This window comes from Physeter macrocephalus, chromosome 7 (genome assembly GCF_002837175.3).
Source record: "Physeter macrocephalus isolate SW-GA chromosome 7, ASM283717v5, whole genome shotgun sequence".
Taxonomy (NCBI): domain Eukaryota; kingdom Metazoa; phylum Chordata; class Mammalia; order Artiodactyla; family Physeteridae; genus Physeter; species Physeter macrocephalus.
Window position 1 is genome coordinate 15,439,654 of NC_041220.1, and position 16,591 is coordinate 15,456,244.

At 38.7% G+C, this 16,591-nt stretch overlaps 1 protein-coding gene across 23 annotated transcripts in view; it reads left to right on the top strand.

Annotated features, from left to right (window-relative positions):
• Positions 1 to 16,591, top strand: part of BMPR1B (bone morphogenetic protein receptor type 1B) — a 454,241-nt gene that overhangs the window by 211,435 nt on the left and 226,215 nt on the right. For 20 of the 23 annotated variants that reach the window (XM_055085860.1, XM_055085859.1, XM_055085861.1 and 17 more), the window contains one exon: positions 14,858 to 14,997. The exons of 2 other annotated variants lie outside the window; for them this stretch is intronic. The gene's annotated coding sequence lies outside the window, so the exon portion shown is untranslated. Of the gene's footprint in view, positions 1 to 14,765; positions 14,998 to 16,591 lie in introns of those variants that run through there. One more of the 23 variants, XM_055085842.1, reaches the window with a different exon arrangement.

Genomic DNA, 16,591 nt, shown 5'->3' on the forward strand with positions numbered 1-16,591 from the left:
TCATACAGTATGTAACCTTTTTGAATTGGCTTCTTTCACTTAATAATATGCATTTAAGTTCCCTCCGTGTCTTTTCATGACTTGAGAACTCATTTCTTTTTAGCACTGAATAGTATTCTGTTTGGATATACTACAGTTTATCCATCTACCTCCTACTGAAGGACATCTTGATGGCTTACGTAATGTTTTATATTCTTATTTGAGTCTTTTTTTCCTAGTCATTTGAGAGGGATTTAAATAGTACAAATTTACATGTAATAAATATAATCAATTGTATCTTAACTTTGTAATTCATTGTTCTTACATTTTTCATAAAGCTATTCAGGGAGTTTACAGTATTGCAAATGCAAAATCAAAAATGAAATCAAGGGCTTCCCTGGTGGCGCAGTGGTTGCGCGTCCGCCTGCCGATGCAGGGGAACCGGGTTCGCGACCCGGTCCGGGAGGATCCCACATGCCGCGGAGCGGCTGGGCCCGTGAGCCTACCACAAAAAAAAAAAAAAAAAAAAAATGAAATCACTGTGTAACACAAACTCCAGCTGATCTTGAAAACTAGACTGCATTCTCATCCCACTCTTTATTCAGCATTCTTGCTTCTCCATTATAATGGGCTGTAACATTTTGCATTTGTAAGAGTTTTTCTATTTCCAGAATATTTTTATGTCCATTAATGAATTCTATCCTGTGACAACTCTATTTTTAAGCACTTCTCCATGTTGTTTAGACCCTATCCATTGCTGTCATCTTTCCGATGCTGAGCCTTCAGTTCTTCTCTTTGCTGCTGCTTGAATTTTTTTTTCCTCTGGAGAAGAGTTCCTTTGCAATATACTGCTGGTATAGTTACACAGTTCATCCTTATAATACGGGTAGGTTCAGCTCTTTGGGACAATGCTGTGTGTACACTGTGCTTTTCAGGAACATTCAGTGACTTTTTTCTCCCACCCACAGCATAGAGATTAGATGGGAAATGAGCTAAGTACCTTTATCCTTTTTCTTTATTCTTTCTCTTATTAAACCCAGCCGGTTTACTCCTTGGGTCCCAGAACAAATCTTGCTCAATACCCTGTCTCGGCTTTGCTGATTCCATGTTTGAGTGAAGAGTGAGACTGACTGTATTTCAGATTTTGATTGTATGAACTGTGCAACTTGGGCTAAATCATTAAACTTTCTACCTATACGAGGCAGATCATTGTGGCTGCCACACATGGCTGCTCAGACTGTGTACTGCGCAACTCCAGGGACTCTGTTCACCTAGATCACAGTATTAGGAATGCCTGACGTCCTCTGCAGGATTGTTAGGAGAATTACATGAGCTCACAAAGAGAGTAGTTTTACATAGTGATAAAGAGTATGGACTTGAGAGCCCAAATTCCTGGGATTATAACTCAGCCATTCCACTTATTAGCTGCATGATCTTGTGAAAATCATGTAACCTTTACTGTACCTCACTTCCCATATTTTTAAGATGGAAACAACAGTGCCTACTTATCTCATAGGGATATTTTGAAAATCAAATGTGTTCATATTTATAAAGCACTTAGAAGAGTTCCTGGCATATACTGGTATATGTTCGCTATTTTTCTTACAGTAGGAAAGTTACTTACTGTGGCGTTGATGCTCTTTAACTGGTAATTCGTTATATAAGGTTTACTCTTCACATTTTTGGTCCTTCTGTGTTAGGTCTTTTCTAACCCTTATACTCCGATTATCTTTTCTTCTTTAGAATTTTACACAGCAGGAATTATATAGTAGGCATGAGATTTAGCTTGGAACTTAATGCTGCTTTATAGTATGCATATTTCTCTTTCTAGAAGACCAGGGCCCTTATCTGTACCTTTAAGGTTTTCTCAGCTTTTACCACCTTCTGCCTCAACTATGACTGGTGTTGGTGGAAAATGATCCCGTGCTGCCCTCTGCTCTGTAGGCAGTTGCTCTCCTAAGAGTCTGAGGCTTGAGGACCAGAAAAGACAGCAGAAGTGGTATACTCATGGTCTCTGCTTTTTAAAGGCTTTTATAATCCATTTGATTATTTAAGATTAACATGCTCAACAGTGAACAATTGAAAATGTAATTAAATTCTATGGTATATGGTCAGACTAACAGAAAGCAGTTGGAGTTTAGAAGAAAGTAGTGTCTGTAAGAGCTGGGTTAATGAGAAGAGGCTTCCTGTGGGGTGCAACTTAAATGGAGTCGTATGTGAACTGATTATGCTGAACTAGACCTTCAGACAATGCTGATAATGTTCATGCTTATGTTAATACTAATAGCTAATAGTTACTAATATTAATCCTAAGAGCAAACGCTAATGCAGCTTGCTGTGCTAGATGTTGTTCTTAGTGCTTTACACATATTAACACATTTAATTCTTACAACAAATCTGTGAGGCAGGAACTACTATTATCCCCAGGTTAAAAATAAGGAATTTGATATTGCCAATAGATTTGATTTAGTTGTGATCATGGTTACAAATTTAACTTTATTTCACAGTAAATGAAAGGCTTTACAGTTTCTCGAGATCCAACATTTTGAAATTAAGTTCCATCATATTTTCTTTAATCATGCCTTATAATCTTTCTTTTATTTCTTTTTAAATGAAAGTTGTTTTTATGATAGCTCCCTCCTGATAAAGACATAATATAATTATCAACAACAACACAAAAAGATAAAAGACTTTCCTGGTTTGGAATGTGGGGTAGCTTATTTTATAACTTCTTTTTAGGTCAGCACATCAGATTTTAATGGTTTCTTATTTGTCTGATTAAAAACAACTGGTAAAGCTCATCTCCAGCAAGAAAAAACAGAGTTTTGAGTTTGCAAAATATTTATGGTGGTAGAGTTCTGGATTTAATTTCTAGCTACTTGGGTGCCAGTAACAGACTAGAATTTGCTTTTTAACAACTTTGATAGACTTAGTGGTACTCTTGTCTAACTTTATAACATAAACTGTGGATCACTGGCAAATCCCATCAGTAGTTTTTTTTGGCAGCCTTTTGGTGCAAATAGACTTTGACTTTTATTACGTTGCTTAAAGGAAAAAAATTGAAATTAATCTATCATTTTTTTTACTCATCAGAGAGACTGTCCTGGTTTCAGTTTACAACTGCGTCTTCTTCTAATGAGATGTAGGCTGTATTCTTTGTGATATCAAAGAAAATTGTTTAGTTTCTAATAGAAATAGAAATCATTTAAGAGGTAGCTAAAGATGTGCAGACCTGACTGTGATTTTAAAAAAGTCTTTTCAGGTGTGGATTGCTATGTTGGTGCACACAGGGTTCAATTGTTATTGGTTTATGCATTTGCCAGAGAAACAATCTGTAAGGCAAGTGTTCTTGAGTTCTCTAACTGGGGCCATATTTCATGTGGGTATTTACCTGTCTTTCTTCTCATTCACAGATCTTGCTGTGGATTAGTTTTAACAGTCCTGTGTTTGAGCATGGCTGTGAAACTCGATGCCTTATGCAGGAGGCCTGCCTTCTGTGGTGGTATAGAAGGTGTGATTATAAAGTGTGAGACTGGTTTCCACTTTATGGACAGACTGTGCCCATGGAGACTGCCTCTGTTGGGTGGTTTTTTCCTTTTGCAGTGTGTGGGTGGGAGAATGTGTGTAGGAATTCTTTGTGGCTCTTCCTTTTTGGTTTTTTTTTCCTTAGGAGACTTCAGGATGTTTGAAATCAGCATTTGCTCTTTCATTTCTCTCTTGTCTTTTTCCCCCATTGTCTGCACTATAAATGTAGATGAAAAACATTTTCTTTTGACCTACCTTTCCTGTATTACTTTAGCTCATCACAGGGGTGCTTCGTAGATGATCTCGTGATCACTTTTTACTCAAGTCTAGGAAGTAACACATAACTTCAAATAGTGAACTAAAGTATTTAATCAACTCTAAGATATAAGATATAATCCGATTTCAGAGATGTAACAGTGTGAAAACATGCCTGTAGTGGTGGTAAAGTGGTTATTGATTTAAGATGTACCTTTTTCCAGGATGTCACAATGAAAAACATGCAGGCCGTTGTATCAGTGAAATATGGTAACTTTTATTAGGTCCTGACTACTGTGGGTTATCACTCATGTTTGATATGAATTAAGAAGCATAATATGGATGGAACCAAGATAAACATGTGCGTGCTAAATTCCATTCTTTGATCATTTCTGAAAACAACTCTTTTAAATGGGCCATTTATTAATTCTGGAACCTGACTACTACATGTGTTCTTAAAATACATAGGAAAGAGAAAAAAGAAAAGGAGAAAAAGAAGCTTTCTACTTCTCAACCTATCAATTCATCACCCATCAGCATTCTTCTGAAAAAGTAATACTAGTGGTAATAATGTTATCTTTGGATCATTCACATATGGTCAGCAAAATATGGTGTTTAATATCATGAGCTTCAGAGGAAAGTAGACCTAGGCTGTACTTTGTGCTGGGGTCTCCTTGGAGACCTTGAGCAAATTACTTCATTTCTTTCATTTTTCTCAGATAATAACCATACTTAACACATAGAGCCGTGTTTAGGATTAAATGATTAATATCAGGAAGACACTTTACACGGTGTCTGAGCATATGGCAGAGATGTTAGCCTGCTAGGGTGGCCAAAACAGCATACCACAGACTGGGTAGCTTAACGACAGAAATTGCTTTTGTCACAGTTTTGGAGGCTAGAAGTCCAAGATCAGCGTGCAGGCATCAGAGGCTTTTTTGCCTGAGCTTGCAGATGGCTGCCTTCTTGCTCCCTTTTCGCATGGTCTTCCCTTTGTGGGCACAATTTGTGGTGTCTTTCCCTGTGTCCCAATCTCCTCTTCTTATAAGGACAGCAGTCATACTGGATTAGGACCCACCCTAACAGCTTAGTTTTAATTTAATTACCTCTTAGATGGTCCTGTCTCCAAGTACAGTCACATTCTGAGATACTTGGGGTTTCGGCATGTGAATCTGGGGGGAGTGCAATTCCAACCACAGCAGCAGTCCCCCAGTGTTAGTTGTTATTCAGCAATGATTGCTGCTTATGTAAGGATTCTCAGGTGGTGTCTGGTGTCAGAATAAGAGCAGTAGTGGAGTGACAGGAGAGGACTTGGCTTAGGTGAGCATGGTCCAGATGGGTCACCTAAGAACACTGGGGTTTTCCCGGGGTGGTGAGGATGGCAGCGCAAGTGTAAGCAAAAGGTCAGGAGTTATAAATGATGTTTAAAACACTAAGTTCAGAATGAGCATGGTATGGTTGGAAAAATGTGAGAAAGCCGATCTGGCAGGAAAAGAGCTTCACACTGGGAGTCATAAGAGGTTAAGTAAGTGGCTATAAGATAAGGGGAGACCAGATTGTAGAGTTGCTTGAAAACCAGGCTGGGTTTGTAAACTCGTGTTAAAGATTATTAACTGGAGTGTGACGTGAAAAGAATTTTAGGAGGGTCAAAAACATTACTACACTAATCTCTGTATATTCTTAATGTGAAAAAAGAGCATCTATTTCACATATTGCTCATGTATTTAAAATACCTTTGAAAGCATTTGAAATGATCTCGTTAGCAATTCATTGTAATGTTTAGGTAGTCGGCAGTCTCATAAGACACGTGGAGTGCCCTGAAATAATGTGGTCAGGCGCTCTCCCCTCCTCCGTCTCTGTGAGAACACGTACTACGGTCTAATGAACCCTCCCAGACCAGTCAGGTCGGACGTGTGGGTAATCCCTGAGAGAGTCTGTAAGCATTTTACAGAGACTGCTGAAAGTTGAATATTCCTTTGGATTATTGGAATGTTTCTTCTCACATTTCTTTTAAATATTTTTACCAATATTATTGTTTGAGCCACATGGGCTATATTTATAAGGACAGCATTCTTTCTTGAAATGTAATATAAAATTTCACTACAAAATATGTAGTTGGGTTCCATTTCATAAAGTTAATTTACTTCACAGAGCTTTTGGAAATGCTTTGGCTAGTGAAGTTTTTGATCTTTCATTAAAATGTCAAGTAATAAAAATATTATGTGAGTTGAGATATATCTGAAATTAAATCTAGGGTAGAAAGTATGACTTTAGTTGCAACTGGGAAAGTTTTGTGCATTATTATTTTTGAAATCCCCTTAAAAGTGAAAAATAAAGAGGTCAATGTGTTAATCTAAAAATTAGTTTTAGATAATCTAAAAATTAGTTTTTGGAGATTTAAATCTTAATTGAATTGTCTGCATGTTTTCAGTGTCAAAGTAAAAGTTTAAGAGCTCTTGAATTATTGTTTAAATTGAGAGTGTCAGCACATCTTGAATTATTGCATGGTCCTAAGGCCCAACCCCTCTTAACTTGTAGGAATTATCTGAGATGCTAAATTTTTATCACTTTTTGCTACTACGAAGGGCTCTAAACTTTGCAAGTCTTTTTGTTTTATGATGGCAGTTTTAGTCATGTCATCTTTTAAGGAAAGTCAAATTATGTCTCAGTAAAAGGAAATAATATATCCGTGTTAACCAGTTCTGAGGGAATTATCTCTTCATTAGCGCTGTAGTATTAAGCCTCTTGCTTATCTAAACATAATTTTTTTTTTTTTTTTTCCTGTACGTGGGCCTCTCACTGTCGCGGCCTCTCCCGTTGCGGAGCACAGGCTCCGGACGCGCAGGCTCATTGGCCACGGCTCACAGGCCCAGCCGCTCCGCGGCATGTGGGATCTTCCCGGGCCGGGGGGAGCACAGGCTCCGGACGCGCAGGCTCATTGGCCACGGCTCACAGGCCCAGCCGCTCCGCGGCATGTGGGATCTTCCCGGACCGGGGCACGAACCCGCGTCCCCTGCATAGGCAGGCGGACTCTCAACCACTGCGCCACCAGGGAAGCCCCTAAACATAAATTCATAGCATAAATCTCCAGTATACTAGACTCTTTAAGAAATCTCTATCTTTGGACATTGTTGTTTTTCCTATGACTTTATGTCAGTGAACCATTTTCAGGGACAACCCAAGTCAGCGAGGTCAGTCTTATATATCCATGTGTTTTAGGAATAGGTGATAGTAATGTTAGAATATAAGGAGAGAAAACTATTGGGCATTCTGAGGCAAATTAGGTCTAAGGGACTGCTTTAATTTTAAAAACAAAAGCTCTACTGTTTCTGGCCAGAAAACCAAATATCTTGGAGTTAAACATGGAAAATGTTTATAGTGTTGTATAGTTTTATTACTTCAGACAGAAGGAAAAGAGTTTATTGAGTAACCTTCAGCCAGTAAGAAATTTTATACAGGCCAACAATCAAGAGGTTAACAAAAAGCATTTTCTGGTTTAGGGAGAATGAATGATATAGGCTTAAGACACTTAGCTGTTCACTTTGAAACAAGTGCAGTCTTTTTTGACTTTAAGTGACAGTAGACAGCTAGCCAAGTAGAAAGGCTTTGTGACTTATAGAATTGTTCTCGGAGTGAGGGGTGTGCCCTTTTCTACTCTTTTTCCCTTAGAATGCTAATTTGATGGTTGAACCTCAAGCGGGTATCTTAACGCAAGAGCTAGCAGTCACGCATGGAGGATGGTGTGAAAATGATATGGAAAGAGACTGGGTTTTTTAGAATTGTAGAGTTGCCATACCAAACGTCTCTGTTACCTAGGGATTTTGTTTATAAGAGAGAAATAAAATTCTGTCTTGCTTAAGCCACTGTTATGTTAGGTTTCCTATCATTCATAGCGAATGTAATCGTGAGTGAGATACTCTCCCCAGCTTCATTTACTCCTAGAGTCAGTAAACTATGGTCTGCTGGCCAAATCCAGCCCACTGCCTGTTTTGTAAATAAAGTTTTATTTAAACACAGCCATGCCCATTTGCTTACACATTGTATGTGGCTGGCGGTGCCTGCTCTCTTGCTACCATGGCAGAGTTGAGTAGCTGTGTTAGAGACCATGTGGCCCTCAAAGCCTAAAACATTTATGATCTGCCCCTTTATAGAAAAAAATTTGCTGATCTCGTCTATTGACTGACCTCATTTGTTTTTCTTTGAAAACGTCTTTTTTTATCTTTCTTTTTTCTGTACTTATACTGGTCCCTTACCAGGCTGAACATTTTTAGCTCATGGTTGAACTACTTTAGCTGTCTTGTTGCAAGCGTTCTTAAATCATTTGTAATTCTCTCATTTATTCATTCTGTCAGATATGCGATAACATGGTAAGCTTTCTTAAACATAGTTCACATTATGTCACTCCTCTGATCGAAAACTTTCAGTGACTTCCTGTTTCCTACAGCATCAGGCCATAACATTTGTGCTTATCTTTTATGATTCTTTATATTCTTGCCCTACTCTAGCAATGTTATTTTTTGTTCATCTATTAATTCATTTAACAAGCTTTTAAAATACCAACATGTGCTAGGAAACCTGGAATGAATCCACAGTTCCCGTGATCCTTTGTTTGCAAAATAGTAGCAGCTTTTGATTGGTCTCTTAGCCACTAGGCTTCTCTGTTCTGGTCTATTATCTTTCTTAACGCTTTCTGGATGAGTTTTCTGGAATGCAGTTTGGTAACGTCACACTCCTGTTTGCTGCCTTCAGTGATCCCACATCACCTGCATGGCAGGTTGTGCAGGTTAAATCTCAATTTGTAGCATAGAATACAAGGCTTTGTCTGATTTGGCCCTTGCATCTTTTTTGTAATTCCATTTCTTCTTTGGGAAGATCTTTTACTCTATGCTGGAGGGCTTGCCCTTTTTAAAATGTCTGTCAAGTTTCTGTTCCTTTTGCACATACAGTACCCCTGTCTGAAGAATCCTTCTTTTCCCCTCTTTCCTGCCAGCCCTTTTCTGCACTAATAATGTGTCCTTATTAACTCTTCTTAGATGAAGCACGAATGCCATCTATCTGCATTGTGAGGTGTCCCTGCCCCCTCCTGCTGAATTCGTAACTCCCTCCTCTGTGTTACCATAGAGCCTTGTGCATACTTATTACTGAGTACTTATAACTGTAAGAGTTACTGGTTCACACAGTTATTTCACCTCTACTGTAGTAGACTTTTAGTGACTCTTTAGACTGAAGTTTCCTGGTCATATGTTCTCCTTGCATCTTGCAACTTTCCCTCATGCCAGTTATCATAGTTGTGTGTTGTATTTCTTCGTATTGTTATTGGATTAATGTCCTTCTAGTTCATCACTGAACCTGACCCTAGGCCAGACCTGCAGCTTTGTGCTCGTCATTGAATTTCCCAATGTGTGACTAAGTACCTGGCACACAACCTGCACTCAGTACTTGATGGTTGAATGAGTAGATTAATTTGCTGAGGGCAAAAAATTTTTTTTCTTTTGTGTTTGTGTCACATAGTACAGAACTCAACAATGTTAATTTATGAAGCCTTGAAGAGTCCTTTTTTTTTTTTTTAACAGAGAGACTCTTTTCTTCAAATAAATCTTATTAAAAGTCCAATATATAAAAGAGATAAAATCAGAACTGCCATGTTTGAATACCCCTCCTCTGGCCCCTCACTGGGCTCCTGAGGGAACTTACCAGAATCCCTTGGCCTTGCCTCAGGGTTAGATGATGGTTGGGAAACCACTGTTAGAGTGGAAATAACATTGGCTCTAACAGCAGGTGAGCAGTGTTTTTCGTCAAGCCCTGGCTGTCCCCGTGTGACTGGCAAACCGTTTAACTATTCGGGGACTTGGTTTTCTTATCTTTGAAATGAGAGGTTTGAACTGATGTTCTTGGTGTTTCTTTCCAGCTATGTACGTGTATTTAAGTTTCAGGATTATTCCAGCCCTTGGTCCTCCCTTAGATGTACATATTCTCTTACTGGAGCATGCTTGACTCTGCCTCGCCCTAGTGCTAAATTTCTCTCAAGACCATGGCAGCCTTCAGCTCATCTAAGAAGTCCTCTCCATCTGCTCCTTTGCTTATTTTGTACCTATCACATTCACTGTCCACAGCACGTAAGCTAGAACCTAACCTACAGCGTTTTCCCAGTATCGAGTTTCCATGCTGGAGTGTGTTTTAGCAAGTAGATTGGCCAGACACCCACTTTGCTTATCTTAAACAACCTAATATTGTTTCACAATATTAAGGCATATCCTCTCCATAATTTACCTTCTGATAAATATATAAATATATACATTTTATTGGAACACCATAGACTGTCTTCTATTGATCAGTCATCTCAATTAGCTTTATCTGCTTAATTGCACAGACCTCATATTTCTGTGTATCTCTTTTTTGTGAGTCTATTTGTGTTTTATTCATTTGTTTTATTTCTTAGATTCCACATATAAATGAAAACATACAGTATTTGTTTTCTTCGTCTTACTTCACTCAGTAAGGATGGACCCTCCAGGTCCATCCATGTTGTTGCAAATGGAAAAATGTCATTCTTACTTACGGACGAGTAATATTCTGTTGTGTATACATGTACCGCATCTTCTTTATCCATTCATCTGTTCGTGGACAGTAGGCTGCCTCCATATTTGGGTATTGTAAATAATCGAGCTATGAACATTGGGGTGCATATTTATTTTTGAATTAGTGTTTTCGTTTTCTTCGGATATATGCCCAGGAGTGGAATTGCTGGATCATATGTTATTTCTATTTTTAATTTTTTGAGAAACCTCCATACTGTTTTCCATAGTGGCTATACCAATTTACATTCCCACCAACAGTGTACTTGGGTTTCGTTTTCTCCACATCCTTGCCAACACTTATTTGTTGTCATTTTGACAGATGCCATTCTGACAGGTGTGATGTGATATTGTGGTTTTAATTTGCAATTCCCTGATGATTAGTGATGTTGAGCATCTTTTCATGTGCCTTTTGTCCATCTGTATGTCTTCTTTTGGACGTTTTTGGAAGAATGCCTATTCAGATCCTCTGCCCATTTCAATCAGGTTGTTTTCGTTATATTGAGTTGTATGAATTCTTTATATATTTTGGATATTAATCCCTTATATCAAATATATCATTTGCAAATATCTTCTCCCATTTAGTAGGTTGCCTTTTCGGTTTTTTTTTTTTTTTTTTCTTTTTTTTGCGGTACGTGGCCTCTCCCGTTGCGGAGCACAGGCTGCGGACGCGCAGGCTCAGCGGCCACGGCTCACGGGCCCAGCCGCTCCGCGGCATGTAGCATCTTCCCAGACCGGGGCACGAACCTGTGTCCCCCGCATCGGCAGGCGGACTCTCAACCACTGCGCCACCAGGGAAGCCCGCCTTTTCGTTTTGTTGATGGTTTCCTTCTCAGTGCAAAAGCTTTTAAGTTTGCTTAGATCCCATTTGTTTATTTTTTGCCTTTGTTTCACTTGCCTGAGGAGAAAGATCAAAAAATATATATATTGCTAAGATGGATGTCAGAGTGTAATAATGCCTATGTTTTCTTTTAGGAGTTTTATTTTGTTTCCTGTTGATTCATAGAAAGTCTTTGTGTATTGATCCCACTGTATATTTCATGTTTTACAAATCATCCATTTCTGTTTGCCATTTTTCTTTTGATTTTATTTATGGTGATATTTTTTACAACATAATTTTTAAAAAAACACCAGCTTACCAATCTTGGTGGAAGAGACCTTGAGAAAAGGCGACTGTGTTATCTCTTAACATTTATTATTGTTGATTGACTGATCATTTGAAAATTAAGCACCTGTTTAGTTGCTCAGATTAGGAGAAATAGAGGAAAATGTGCTTTGAACATTATTTGGTGAGACTGAAATTCAAGTGAGGCTGTATTTATGTATATACGAGAGATAATACATGAAAGTCTTCTCTATCCATTTTCCATTAGATAAAAGAGCAAAGCAGAAGAGAGACCTGCTTTTGCAGTCAGATCTGAATTTGAATCAGAACTTCGCGTGCCTTTAGACCAATGAAAACCTCTCTGACTTTAGATTCCTTATTTTTGAGTGGGGTAACGCCTACTTTCTCAAGGTTGTTGTGAGGATTAGAGCTAACATGTGCCTAAGCCTGTTACCTAGTAGACATCCCACCAAACTTTACTGTTCATTGGTATTTCTTATCCCTGGAGAAGTCTGAGATGAGCTCCCTATGGCCAAAGAAAAAGATCTAGGTGTTTGATAGGGTCCATGCTAATCCATTTATTTTCTGGCTTGGGTTATGTAAGAGATTTCACATTGGAGTTAGAGCTGTTTTTTTCCTTCAGGCTAATTTTCTCCTGGTTCAAAAATGCTGAAAGAAATTGGAGAAAATTAGGAGAATTAGTAACTTTCATTAAAGCTGTTCACACTTTGTGGGACTGATTTTTTTCCTAATTTACTTAGTGGTACACTGACCTTTTCTTCCTGATGATGTGTTTCAAAGAAATGTAGTTTGATTTAGACTGAAAGAGTTAAATTGTGTTTTTGTTCTCCTGTTTACATATATACACAGGAGTATTGATATGCTAAACACATCTTTAGGCACTTGGCAGCTCTGAACAGAATTTAGAGCAGCAACCCTGCGATGGAACAATGGAGCATTTGTGGAACTGAGAAAGACAAAGAAACATTGGAAAGCAGGTTCATTGGCACATAGGGAAAGCATTAACCAGCAAAGCACTTAGAATGGACATGTGGCCACACAGCTGTAGAAAAAAGATTTTGAGTCTCTCAACACAAAGTCTTGGCTTTGGACTCCTTAGGTTAAATATTGACTTTTGAAATGGGATGAAAGTTGATATATGCCATGTTGCAATATCTTTCTCACCACATGTTAAGTGGCAATAACATAACCTTGTTGGATAACTAGTACTGTGTTGTTTCTGATTTACAGCCCTGGTAATTTTTCTTGTTCTGGGAATACATTGCATGAGAACACATGTTGAGGCTAAAATTAGCTTTAAACCTACCTAAATAAAAGTGAGAATTCTTACATAACCAACTTAAAAAGTATTTAGATTTAAAAATGGGGTTTCAGTATATAGATTTAATTCCCTTTCTCAGAGAACGTATCAAAAGAGTAAAAAAAGGGCTTCCCTGGTGGCGCAGTGGTTGCGCGTCCGCCTGCCGATGCAGGGGACGCGGGTTCGTGCCCCGGTCCGGGAGGATCCCACGTGCCGCGGAGCGGCTGGGCCCGTGAGCCATGGCCGCTGAGCCTGCGCGTCCGGAGCCTGTGCTCCGCAACGGGAGAGGCCACAACAGTGAGAGGCCGCAAAGGGTGAGGCCACAACAGTGAGAGGCCCGCGTACAGCAAAAAAAAAAAAAAAAAAAAAAAGAGTAAAAAAATATAAGCATAGACAAAAATAGCATTAGGAGTAATTACAAAGAATGATAGATCAGTTTTAGAAGAAAATAGGACACTTAAGTACCCTTGAAAAAAAATAGTGTAAAAATTTTGCTGTAAGAAAAGCAGGCGTATGTCTGCTTACTCACAGGGTAAAGGATATACTGTAATGAAAAAATGCAAACTTCTTAATTGGTCACGATGTTTTTTACAATGGATATAGTTGATATTCTTTAAGTGGATTATATAGTGGATATTCTTTAAGTCATGAACTCTTTACAATGAGCTATATGGAAAATCTCCCAGTAATTGGGTAATTCCAGAACCTTCCCTTGTCTGTGTATATATGGCATAAATGTTCTCAAGAGAGTTTATGACTTGTCATGCATGAGAAATTTTTGCATTTTATTAGCTTTAATTTAAAGTACAATTAAGAACTGAAAACCTAAAGTTGATGACTCAGTTCAGATTATATGCAGTCATTGAAAAATATTTCACTTGGTAGGTTTATACTGAAAAATTTTCATGAACACACCAGCTGTATCCTAAGAGATAGTGTGGGAAAGTTTAAGGAGAGGTTCTGGAAGTTCCATGAAGGGAATGAGGGCCCTTGGAGACATGTTAGTCAGTCTGTAATAAAGCAATTATTTCATCCTGGGAGGTGACAAAAGGAGGCGGAAAAACCAAGCCTGTGAGGTATTTTTATATAATACTTATATGTAGGGAGGAATTAGGAATCCAAGACAAAAAAATCCAAAAGTTGGGTTGTATTCAAACTGTAAGTTTACAGAAAAATAAAACCATTGAATGAAGGGATAGTTTCCTCTTTTGACCAAGACTAAGCCCTTTTAGACCTTTTGTGCAATCTTCAACCCTGTTAAGTAGACATACAAACACCTTTAGCATCTTTCTTGGGCTTAATGATTAACGTATTTGAATTGAGAAGGTTGCGTAGAATCAGAGCCATTCAGAAAGTAGGGAGTATTATAAATAAAACGTTCTCATTACAGATTATGTACATCAACCACGTTTATTGTAAAGTGGCTTTCTGTAATTGCATTCCATTTTCTTATTAACTTCTATTATAGAATAGATAACTTTAGTTTACACATGTTTTTCTCCATGTGGAAGAGATTGATTTTCCTTTTGCTATTTAATAAAATAGTAAGAATATTAAAAATTCTCATTGTGGTACTATAAGAACTCAAAATTAGGGCTTCCCTGGGGGCGCAGTGGTTGCGCGTCCGCCTGCCGATGCAGGGGAGCCGGGTTCGCGCCCCGGTCTGGGAGGATTCCACATGCCGCGGAGCGGCTGGGCCCGTGAGCCGTGGCCAATGAGCCTGCGCGTCCGGAGCCTGTGCTCCGCAACGGGAGAGGCCACAGCAGTGAGAGGCCCGCGTACCGCTAAAAAAAACAAACAAACAAACAAAAAAAACCTCAAAATTAAAAAGATCCAGAAATTTATTCGAGAACATATGAGACATCACACATGACCGTATTCTTCATCTCCCTTGGAGGGTATCTCCAAAAAGTGGTGATAATGACATTTCAGTGGTTTGATTAATTTCCCTATTAGCTGTCTAAATATAAACGGTACTTGTAACTTTACATTAAGAGAGGTTTTGTTTCTTTTCCTTTCTGTCATCTTTGGCCTTTCCTGGCATCTCTCCAGATGCCATTACTTAATGATGTTTGTGTGGTTTATTTTTTTTTTTAGAACGAGGTAGTTTGAGACCAAAGTGATTATACCTTGCAGGTAGTGGTGGCTCCATCCGCCCCGCGTCTCCCTCACTTCTCATGACAAGATCTCCTTGAGCCTCCATGGAGGAACATTAAAATGCTAAGCTCTGGGATTTGGTGAGTAATTAATTAAAAAATATAAGGGCAAGATTAAGAAAGCTGTTTTTCATGGGCTGCACATTAAATGAGAAAATGAAAATGCTATGTTGAGTAGTGGGTAAAATACATTTATTTTAAAAATTAGATATTTTACTTAATCGGACTGAGAAATGTCAGAAAATTTACACTGCCGTTTTAGACGCTGAAATGTTAGGAGGAGCATTTGAGAAGCGGCAAACTCAGAGGAATTTTATACTCCTTAAGTTAGTGTTTGCTTTGATGCCTATGCTGAAACTTGAGGGCAGCTCATGGGGTTGGGCAGGTGGCAGGCACACAGCCCATGTGCCTCTGGTGTTTGAGATACCTTGAGAATCCATCCTGTGCTAAGTCAGTGAGAACTGACGATCTCTCTTGATTAGTGAGTTTTACCACTGGCATCTTTATGTTCTCGTACCCTTGTTCCATGTTCCAAAGTAATTAGGTCTTATTTCTGGAAATATATCTCTACCCAGTACTCCATTTTCTGCTGTCAAATTTCCCTGATGTTCTACATGTTTTTCCTAGCTTCACTCATACTTGTTTTATGGATTTTCTAGCAGTTTTTCTGGGCAATCATAGTTCATCTCTACATCCCAGGTTTCCTTGGTCGGCTGCGTTCCAGCCACCCCTGTGACTACATTCTAACCCTGAGACACTTGTGTAGAAGCCGACAGTTTCCAGGCTAGTCGACTAGGCTGTTCATTCCATTCCAAACCTAAAGGCTTTTATTTTGACATTGGGTAATATTCTCAGAAAACTCGTAGCCCATCAGAAAGCCTTCCCCTGCCCCCATGTTTTATCCTGACAAATTTTGATTATTTTAAAAAAAATTGCATTTTAGGATTGGGAGCCTATGTTCTTGTTACAATAACAGAATCAGTAGAGCAGAAATCCTCCTTCTGTGCTTTAGTTTTCTCCTTACTGATGTGATATTTCACATTTAAATACTGTTTATTATTATTATCTTCCCCACTACAATGTGAACTCCATTTGGGCAGGGAACTTTGTCTGCTTTGTTTCCCTCTGTGTCTTCAGTTCTTACAACAGTGCCTGGTGCACAGTATATGCTCAGTAAATATATATATATTTTTTTTCAGTAAATATTTGTAGACTGAAATTCTACCTTGTCAAATAATTATGTCTTTAAGTTTAGAAGTCTGCTAAGGAGTTGATATTCACTATGTTCTCATTGCCTTGTGGTTTCTTAAAATGTAAAAAGCTTGATACTTTCATGAGCTTTTAAATGTTCGCTCTACTTTTCAATGTTTCAACGTTTACTGTACTTAAGAACTATAATTACAGATTAAATTTTTAGTTACTTGCAAGCCTAGGATTATGTTTTTGTTATATATATTGTTTTATATCTTACAGCCTTTTAAATTCTACATTTTTGGAGCTTGTAAGCCCATTAAAATCAGCCGTACCTTATTAACTGATCCTAAGACACACAGTCTTTTTTTTTGCGGTACGCGGGCCTCACCGCTGTGGCCTCTCCCGTTGCGGAGCACAGGCTCCGGACGCGCAGGCTCAGCGGCCACGGCTCACGGGCCCAGCCGCTCCGCGGCACGTGGGA